Source organism: Euphorbia lathyris, chromosome 3, assembly GCF_963576675.1.
Source record: "Euphorbia lathyris chromosome 3, ddEupLath1.1, whole genome shotgun sequence".
NCBI classification, from domain to species: domain Eukaryota; kingdom Viridiplantae; phylum Streptophyta; class Magnoliopsida; order Malpighiales; family Euphorbiaceae; genus Euphorbia; species Euphorbia lathyris.
The window spans coordinates 13,462,595-13,472,820 of NC_088912.1; the positions used below are offsets into that span (position 1 = coordinate 13,462,595).

The 10,226-nt window shown below is 32.4% G+C and overlaps 1 long non-coding RNA gene and 1 pseudogene across 1 annotated transcript; one reads left to right on the top strand and one right to left on the bottom strand.

The window, feature by feature from the left end:
- Positions 1-748: 748 nt before the first annotated feature.
- On the top strand, positions 749-5,305 carry LOC136223992 (uncharacterized). The gene is made up of 3 exons (XR_010686243.1): positions 749-960; positions 1,198-1,292; positions 2,129-5,305. It is a non-coding gene; the product is annotated as an uncharacterized lncRNA (long non-coding RNA).
- A 546-nt stretch (positions 5,306-5,851) lies between these two features.
- Positions 5,852-8,274, bottom strand: LOC136224412 (calcium uniporter protein 4, mitochondrial-like; annotated as a pseudogene).
- Positions 8,275-10,226: the final 1,952 nt, after the last annotated feature.

The following is a 10,226-nucleotide window of genomic DNA, read 5'->3' on the forward strand; positions in this document are numbered from 1 at the left end:
CTCCGCAGAGAAGGAAGAACCCAAACCCAAATTCTGGGTAAACCCAGAAAGCCAAGCGCCTACCGCATCCCTAAGAACACCTCCGGCAGCAATCTTACCATTACTGAGGAACCATCAGTATTCAGCTTCACAACCCCCTCTCTCGGCCAGCTCCAGCTCACGAGGTGGACATCACTACTCGGGGAAGATCTGGCAAGGGACTCACCTTTGAAACTATCAATAATAGAGGAGAGTTTCTTCAAGAAGAACTCAGCTAAGTTAAGCACAACTTTATTATCAAAAATCTCCTCGTTCCTCCATTTCCACACTTGATGACAGATAATGGCAAAGAAAATGTCCCCATGCTCCATATAAGACAATAACTTCCCCCTAATACCATCTGAGAACCAGTCGTTCACAGAATGGGACATGAAGGAAGAGAAAGTATGATGAGGAAGAATTTTCTTCCAAACCTCTTCACTCTTAGGGCAATCCCTAAGAGCGTGGCACAACGATTCAACATGGCCTCTACATCTACCGCAAGCTCCAGAGTTCGCCAAATGCCTTCTGTATCTATTAAATTCAATAAGAAATATTATTCTTAAATTTAGAAATATATAAAGAAAATGATTTCTGCACAAAAACCTTAATAGATAAAACTTATTTACAAATCTAACCTTAAACAATGTATAACCTTAGCATATAATTTTACTGGACAAAAATATCCTCTCAAATATCATATATAAAGAAAACCAATCCTCCAAAGAAACCCTAGCTTCCCAAATCTTATATTTGTGCCGCTCTCTCAAATCATTGTCTCCTTCTATTAAGAAAGTCACTTTTATTCTCTATTTCTATCAATCACACTGATCTTGAGTTGTATTTGCTTAAAAAATTGAACCAATTCTTTCTCTCTCAGTCATCAAATCAATAGTAGCTTGCATTTCCAGAAGTGCCGTTGCTCTGCGTGCGCCAGGAAATGTAAGTCTACTCTCTCCTAACTTGTATATATATTCATTTGATGTGATTCAAAATTGTGTATGCAAATTCCTTGGATTCGTTTTTAGTTTGTGTTTGTAATGTTGTAATTTATATGTATGTATGGCTTTCAAATTTCTTTTGGTATGGACTTTGTTATTTTTGTCTTCTCAAGTTTCCATATTTGGTTGTTGCTGCTTTTTTTCAGTGGATGATTTTAACTTAGTTAATTTTGTGCAGAAAAAATGATATTGAAGAAACAAAGAAAGAATAGTATATTCTAGCATTGATTGCAGAATGTTGCCTGCTAAAAAAATCCATTCCGAGAGGCTAAAGTAAGTTGAGGTTTTGAATTACTAATTTTTTTTATGTTACCCTTGGTACTGCTAAATTTGCATTATTTAAATGGAAAATGACGAACTTTATGTTTCACAACAGTTGGTCTTGTTGATTGCTTAATTTTGTTGTTAAAATGGATGATTAAGTACTATTTGTTTTGTGATCAGTTTATGATCTTAAATAAATTAAAGTCATTTTAGGGATCTTTTGTTGTTTAGATGCATCTTTGGTTGGTGGGTCCTAATAAAAACCATTTATGCATATATAAGAAAAAAGGAATGTTTAGAAAAAGTTATTAAGAGTACCAATGTGATGCCCTACACATTAGGGTATGTGAGTTTGCATAATTACTTAAATAATCGACAAGCATGAACATTAGCTTAAGTTTAACAAACCTAGCAACTTTTAACAACCGAATCTATGCTAGCCTCAATAAGAGAGCTTAAGTTTCTTTTAATGAAAACAAAATTTTGAATATCAAAATCAACTAATACAACCCCTCAATGATAGATAAGGAGAGTAATTATAGACTTGACACTCAAAAAAGCAGATAAAAAGTAAGATTTCTAACACAACCTTCTTTTAAAAAAAAGATATATCTCAGTAAAACCTTCATAAATTAATACTCGATAAATTAATAACCTCTTTAAAATAATAATTTTTCTGGTCCCGACTTCGGCCAGATCACTAATTTTATACTCAGATAAATTAATACCTCTATAAATTAATAAAATTTCATGGTTCCAACGTTATTAATTTATAGAGGTTTTACTCTATTATGAGACGTGCGATTAATAAGCTTATGGTGTAGATTATTGTTCATTTACTGCAGATGATTTCACTGTGGACATTGATGGTAGAGTTCATATAAAAGGCCCGACCACAACAGGTGAGAAGTCTGTAGAGTTGTATTCGAAAATATTCATAATGTTGGCCAAAATTTTTAGCCCTTCATGCGTAGTTCAATCGCATTTAACCTGCCTGGTCCTATTGATGCTCCACATTTTAGAGGTACCTTCTTTAATTGAATGATAGAGGGAGTTGCCCTCAAACAAAAAAGCACAACCATTTTATGGCTAACTTCACTGATGGAATGCTAGAGGGAATGTGAAGAATGACAATTTGAATCTTTTCTCTTTAAATCTCTAGTGAATGAGTTTCAGGCATTATTATCTTCGGAATTACATTATTAGTACTACTAAAATATATGCTTTCTATTTACTTGATGTTGCTTTGGACTTGGATATGTAAAATATAAGAGCAGTAATGACTCTAGGGGCTTGAGTGACCACTATTTATTAGAATATTGTCCTCAAACCAAAAAAGCACAACGATTTGTCTATATATTTCAAGAATGGAATGCTAGACGGAATCTCAAGTATGAACAATTGGATTATTTTCTTATTATTATTGTTAATAAACTATATGTACAATGTCTCATTATATTTTAATTCTTTTTATATTTGGATCGTTTACTATAATAAGATAATTTTATGTTAGCAAGGGTTAAAATTTAGGTAATTTTATGTTGGTTTTGAAAGTTAAGGCATGTAAAGAGAGTGAGGCTAAAGTCTAAGGACCATGTGTGTAATTCATCTCAAATCAATGAACTTCCTACCAAAAGTATATTGAAAAGTGACTATCTTGGTATTGAAACATGCCTATCTTGTTGTAATCTTAGACAAGTGCCAGAGTGGGTCAAAAATACACTAACACTCCAATAGCTTTTAGTAAACAATTGTCAATTTCTAAGCCAATTAATAAATGCCAATAAAATGATGTTTACAAATTGTTGGTATTTATTTGTTGTTTATGCATTAATGTAATTTATAATCTATTTGTTTTGTGTGTTACTCCTTTGTGTTTGTACACTAAAGCGGTTCTCTCCAATTTTTCATATTATACATCATTAATTGTAATTGATCTTTTCATCAAAGGGAAAAATAGAATAACAGCTCAATGTTTTAATTCAAATTAAGTTTCGATTCAAATTTGTTGTGTTTGATTTCAGATCTGAAATTGGAGATACATGTTTTATCTTAATTGATGGCGCTGGTGTATTTGATTTTAAGAGACCTGAGATCTGCATTTGTAAATAATGACCCTTATAAATGCTTTGAGTTGTTTATACAATGGTAGATTTAATTTTAAGAAAACTTTGAAAATCGTTATTAACATTCCTTTGAGCATATATTGTTTTCGGGTGACAATGAGAGACATATTGGCTAACTCATTATGAGAGTTGCATCAGAAATGAATGCATCGTTGTGTTTTAGTATTAAAGTATGAAAGGTATATTCGCTAACTCATTATCGAATGCCGTATTGAATTTATAATGCACATTTAAAGTGGCAAGTAATTAGAATTCTTTGTTTTTTTTGGGAATAAATTAGACAATATTCGATCCGTTTAATAAAGTACATAATGAACTGAGTTGTCTTATGCACGACGTGGGTGCTCATCTTTGGGGTATGGAGCAATAAAAGAGATTGGACCATTCCATGTAATTAGTGATACAATTTTTTTTTTCACAAACTTGGGTCACAAAATAATGGTGGTAGATACTTTAATTTTCTTGCAAAATAATGTTAGCTTAGCTTGTCTTGTATGGTGTGTACGGGTGCAAACACGAAAATTGCTATCTGGAGATGTGCATGTAATAATATGGATTCATTTCGTTCTCTATCATAATCTTACAAACCATTTTCTTGTTCTCATTCTTTATCTCAATCTCATTATTGTGAATTTTTATAATTATCTTCATTTTTTCATTTTTTTTTTGCTTTTTTTTGGTTTAATATATCATATGCCAAAAATAAAACAAACATCAAGTTTTTTTGGACAAATTCAAGATGCAGACGATATATTAAACCAAACAAAAATGAAGAAATGAAGATAATTATAAAGATTGAGATAAATAATAACAACAAAATGGTTTGTAAGGTTGTGAAAGAAAACGAAATTAATCAATATTGTTACATTTACTGCCTAGTTTACTACTAGTTGATATCGAGATAACACTTGGGTCACAAAATTATTTCTATATACTTCCCTTGCTGTTCCAGATGAAACAGAACAAGTTTCATTGTAATTTTGGGAAAAGAAATTAGAAAAAACATATTATGCTGAAAATACAAAGAACATAAATAATTACTCGGCAACAGAAGCAGTAAACCATTTAAATGAACTTAATCTCTCTCTTCATTCTTCTTTAATTGTCCCCCTTAGAGAAGCACGACCCCTAGAGTTGAGAGACACAACGAACCAACATAAAAAATACTAGAGTCGCATCTCTCTCTTCATTCTGAACATCAAAGTTGGTTTTTGAAGAGGGAATGAGTATTGAAGGGCCTGATTAGCAAGCTTAGTGATGAGGAGGATGTAGAGTCAGTGTCACAGGTTCTAGCATCAAAACAACAGTTGAATCTCCTCCTTGAACAGGAGGAAAATTTTTGGCGGCAGTGGGCGAAGGTGTTTTGGCTTACAGATGGTGACCTCATTACAAAATTTTATCACTCTTGCATTAAAGCACGACGGAAATAGAATCCTAATACAGCTCTGAGGGATGACGAAAAGAGGGTGATTGAGGACCTAGGCGAGTAGAGTAATCATGTTTGTAATTTTCATACTTTGTTTGCTGATACATTAAATGTTTTACCCCAATCTATTTCTGATAATATGAATCATGGTCTTGTTGCCCCCTTTTACTTATGAAGAATTTAAGACTACAGTGTTTTAGATGCAACCTGATAAATCCCCGAGGCCTGATAGACTCAATCCGGGATTTTATCAGCATTTTTGGCATTGCATTGGTCGTGATATCTTTAGTGCTTATTCGAGTTAGCTTGGGAGGTGAATTTCGTGCTAATTTAAATGACACCATTATTGTTTTAGTCGAAAAATGTAAGGCTCCAGATTTAATGAAAGACCTGAGACTCATCTCTCTTTGTAATGTGTTGTATTGTTTTACTTAGTTGTATCTCTTAATTGTATCATCATTGCTTTCCCTAATGCCAGACAATTGTAGGTTGATAGGTGAGATTGTTGTCGTATTTTGTCCTTTTGTTTGTGTGTTGACCTTATCCATTTTCTTTGAAATTCCTATGATGTTCTCTAAGTTATTTTGTTGTTTAGAGTAGAAACAATATGTATCAATTCCCAATTAATTCAATAAGTTCCTACACCATTTTTTCCATCTATCTTAGCTTGTACAGCTTCTACAAGAGATTCTCCAATTTTAGTTTCTCGCTTGAATTCTTATTTGGTTATGAGTCATGCTATTTTCTTTTTTACCTTGGTTTAAAAATATTTCTATTTCTATGCAGAATGTTGGTAGTTTAGGAAATGTTGTTACATATCTGATTGTATATCTCAGAGTCTTTGTTATCCTATTTTCTCCCCATGTTTACCTTTTTAGATTAAAAATGAGAGTTCTGGGCTTCGTTACATACCTCCTGTTTGATTTACCAACAACAACATCATAGAGGAGGTAAACTAAATGGACCTGTTAATGGTAACAAAATGCTATTAAAAAAGGAACTCATAAATGCATCCTAATAATTACATGTACATAACATGTATTCATTTATTATTCTTTACTGTTATATCTTGCTACTACACCAAGTGGACTAAAACTTTCAACTAAAATGGAAAAACTTGTCATCCACAGGTGTATGTACTTGTAAACTATAACCAATTTTTTTTTTTTGTCTTTCTAGCATTTTCATTACTGGATACATTATTATTATGTCCATTAATGGGCTCACACTCCGTTTCCATGCTTATAAAAATGGGAGTAAGGAAAGTTGTAGTCCTGGTCCGGATAAAAAGCTTTTCGGAGTTCATTATATTTACGAAGATCAAAATTATGAATTTCCATAAGTTTCTTCTGCTTTGTCTTGAATCCGCGCTGGAAATAGCCCTCAAAGGAAGGCTCAATGGAGGTTCTCAGGAAGAACATATATGCAAGGCCAAAGTGAATCGAGGTTACAAAATAACAAATGGGTTCCATAACATCCCAGCTGAGTTCCCAAAATGTTAGCCTCATAAACCCAAGTGTTTGAACCATTAAGAACCCAAGTCCACAATATAGCTCTGCTCGAACCTGGGCTCGAGCCTTTTTGTCAATCATGGCCTTTTGCTGCTCCATTTCTTTCGATTGCTCTCTTTTTGAGTCAGCAGGATATACTATTGACTGGGTAATTATGTTCTGAATTGATTTAGCCACCTCTCAAACATAGAAAATAAAATGTTTTAATGTGGTTAATCAGAACAGCATAATTTTATATTTGTTTGTTTGTTAGGAGGGAATCAAGTGCACCTAAGAGGATTGCATGAAAGCCACTTGCAGCCTTTTATTAGACATGAGATAAGGATTAACTACAACATGTCATTAGAGACACATTTCATTTGGAGTGAAATATTTCAAACATAATTGAGTTTTTTATGTTGTCATTTTATGGTCAAATTAACATGGTTTCTAATAATTGATGGCTCTTTTCTGTTGAAACATGTTAGTTTCTAAGTTTAATATATTTTTAGTCTCAGAAAAATTGACTGTTAACTTATTTTAAGTAATATATAAGTTCAGGGAAAACGTATTAAACTAGACTTAAAGTTTTTGGGGAAGTATCAATTTAGACTTCATGTACAAAATAGCACTAATGCAGGTTTAACGTTTAAAAGAGAGTACCAATTTAGGCTCGATAACGAAATGTGACACATCATTCATATTAATCCATTAAGTTCTGGCTTCTCTCTCTATATACAATTGAAAGATCTTAACTGAATAATATGAATAACGGGTCACGTTTTGCTATCAATATCTAAATTGGTACATTTTTTTAAACGGTAAGCATATATTGGTGTTATTTTGTACATGGAACCTAAATTTATACTTTTCTAAAAACCTTAAGCCTATTTTGATACCTTAGCCCTAATGGTGAAGAATGCATTAAGCCTAGTTCCTAATATTAGTACATATTATTTTGATCTAGTTTTAAAAAATAAATTTTATCTTTATCCAAAAAAATCCACTTGTGCATGTATCAGTTTCCAAAAATCTGTCATTATGTTTGTGGTTTTAAAACAGATATCTGTGCAGAATCCAAACTACTATGCTCTGCTTGGCCAATATTGAATGTCTAAGTCGAACCTATTATGCATGACTACTTATTTTCTTCTTCCGCCTTTCTCCGGCCAAACCATCACTCATATGATTAATTGAATCACAAAATCATGTTAATATCACCATTAAAATTAAGAACATCTAAATTAAAAATTGAAACAAAACAATAACCAGTTATACCTGCTCCGGGCAGAGGAACACAATACTCCCAAGAACGATCACATTTCCACACTGATCCAACTTCTTAGCAAACTCAACACCTTCGATTTCGTTTCCACACTCCTCAACACAGATCTGAACGAACTCATGATATTGAATTGAGCTTTCGGGAATTTGCCTAAGCTTCAATTTCAACTTCTCCATCTGAGACAGTCTCAAGATTTTCCTGGCTTCTTCAACCGATATTCTGAAACGATTTAGATCTATAGCCTCTGATTCCTTCGCCGGAGTCGAAAGAACTAGTCCATCGAAGCGGATTCAATCTCCAGTGATGCTTTTGAGTCTCTCCTTCAGCTTCTCCTCGACATGCATTGAAAGGAACTTAGGCAGCTCGTTAATTGATCTTCGATGAAGGAAACGACAGAAAAATCCTCTCTCTGTGGATTCCGGCGAGTTGAGATACTCTTTGTGGAAGTTTGATTTGGCTGCATTTGGGGGTACTGTTGTAATGAGGCAGGGGAAGAGATTGGAGAATGTTGAAGAGACACTGCCGTGTAACTTCCTGAGAGACGCTTCGAGAACAATTTACGAAGCGCCATTGATGAAGAAGAAGAAGCAGAGGGCTGAGTTTGAGAGCCTGGAACGTTTTTTGGATGAGCTGATGGAGAAAGACGGAGGCTGAGACGGTCTTTTGTAAGGTAGAAATATGAAATACAGCAGAGAATCTTTCATTTTCAATTTCAAGATAAATGTTTTTATCTTTTTAGGGCCAGGTGAGAAGAATTAGACCAGTTATGACGTTATATTTCAACATCGTCATTTTGTTCTTTAACCATTGAGTGATACCACTAAATTACTTTATTTTTATTGATTAGGGTTCAATTTTATAAATTTTTAGATGGATAATTTATTAAATTTATAGTTTGTTAAATTTGTAATATTTTTTGTTTTATTTATTGATTCTTAACTGAAAGGACGGGTACGGGTAATTAAAAAATAATCGGATAAGCCTTTGAGATCTAGTATGAAAACAAGCCTTGAAATAGAAAGTTACCATCATATAGTAGTATCTGATTGGGCGGTGTACTTCACGCGTAGTTATATTCATAGGGTTTGTAGGTTCTGATTAGGGTTGATAACTGGTACTGTATCCATGAGTACCCGAAACTACCAGATTATAATAGGACTATTCGTATCATATATAAAAGTGTATGAAACTAGTATCAAACATATATGAGAATACCCACAGTGTACCCGTTATAAATCTTTTATATATTAAAAAATCTCATTGCTTTTTAGATCTAAGATGTGAGATCCAAACCCAAACTTTTTGTTTTTTAACCATTGAATGATATCATTAAACATAATTTATTCTTATTGATTAAGGTTCAATTTGTTCAACTTTTAGCTGGATGATTATTAAATTTATACTTTGTTGAATTTGTAATATTTTTTGTTTTATTTATTGATTAACGGGTAATTGTACCCCGAATTAAATGTGACGGGTATGAGATGCAAACAAGTTATGGATTAGGAAAATGTGATAAGAGTTTGAGATTGACCCTACCTATGGGTAGTATTTAAGTGTTGGCATCCCTGGTTCTAATACACAGGCACAACTGACCTAAGCTTTAGGTGAGCAAAAGACGAAGATATCGTTACCAGATACCACCTTCGTCGGATATACATGGAATAAAAAAAGGACAAGCAAACTTAATTTTTTTTTATATAAGATTGAAACTTGCCCACTAAAATAATATATTAATAGAAATTTACTTCGTAACGGTTTAAATCCGAATCTATTTTATTCTTATATAATAAAAGAACCTGACCATAAGAAAAACCTTGATTTACAATTATTTAAATATTAGATTGTACATTTTTCAAAAAAAAAATCCCACGAAAAAATTAGATTGTACATTCTAAATATTAATTATGTTAAAAGATTTGTAAGGTGTTATTAATATAGTTTAATTTCTTTTATTAAATATTAACAACTAAATTTGTTATATATATATGTTGTTTGTCTCTTCTCCATAAGAGTATTTATATTTTTTAGGTAAGAATGTTTTTTGCAACCGCCTTTCATAAACTTAACTTGCTATATTTCACTTCCGCAGCTTTTTCTTTCTCATCGTTTTGCTCGTGCTATATTCATTGTCTTATCCTTACATTATTCAATCCTGATGGAATCTAGTTTAGTCAGTCTCTACATCGATGACAGGGAATACTACGACATCGTCCTGGGTTCAAAATACATTTAAATCAATCCTTATATAATATAGAATTCAAGTATGAATATGGCATTATGTACTAGTCTCTTGGGGATCGACACTGTTCTTTAGAACTTCTACTACTTGATATGATACAGTCAACTTGCTCTTAATTGACATATGTGATTTAAGCCTATAAAGTATTTTAATACTTATTCCAAAGAATTCTCGTTAATCTAAGTTTTATTTTTATGTTTGTTTTGACAAGGGATGGAGTTAAATGGATTCTCATGATAAGTTAATAATTATTAATTTATTGATTAATTAATATCTCTATAAATTAATAAAATTTCATGGTCCTAACATTATTAATTCAAAGAGGTTTTTACTGTATATCTAAATTATAAAAAAAAATACATAAAAAGAGTATA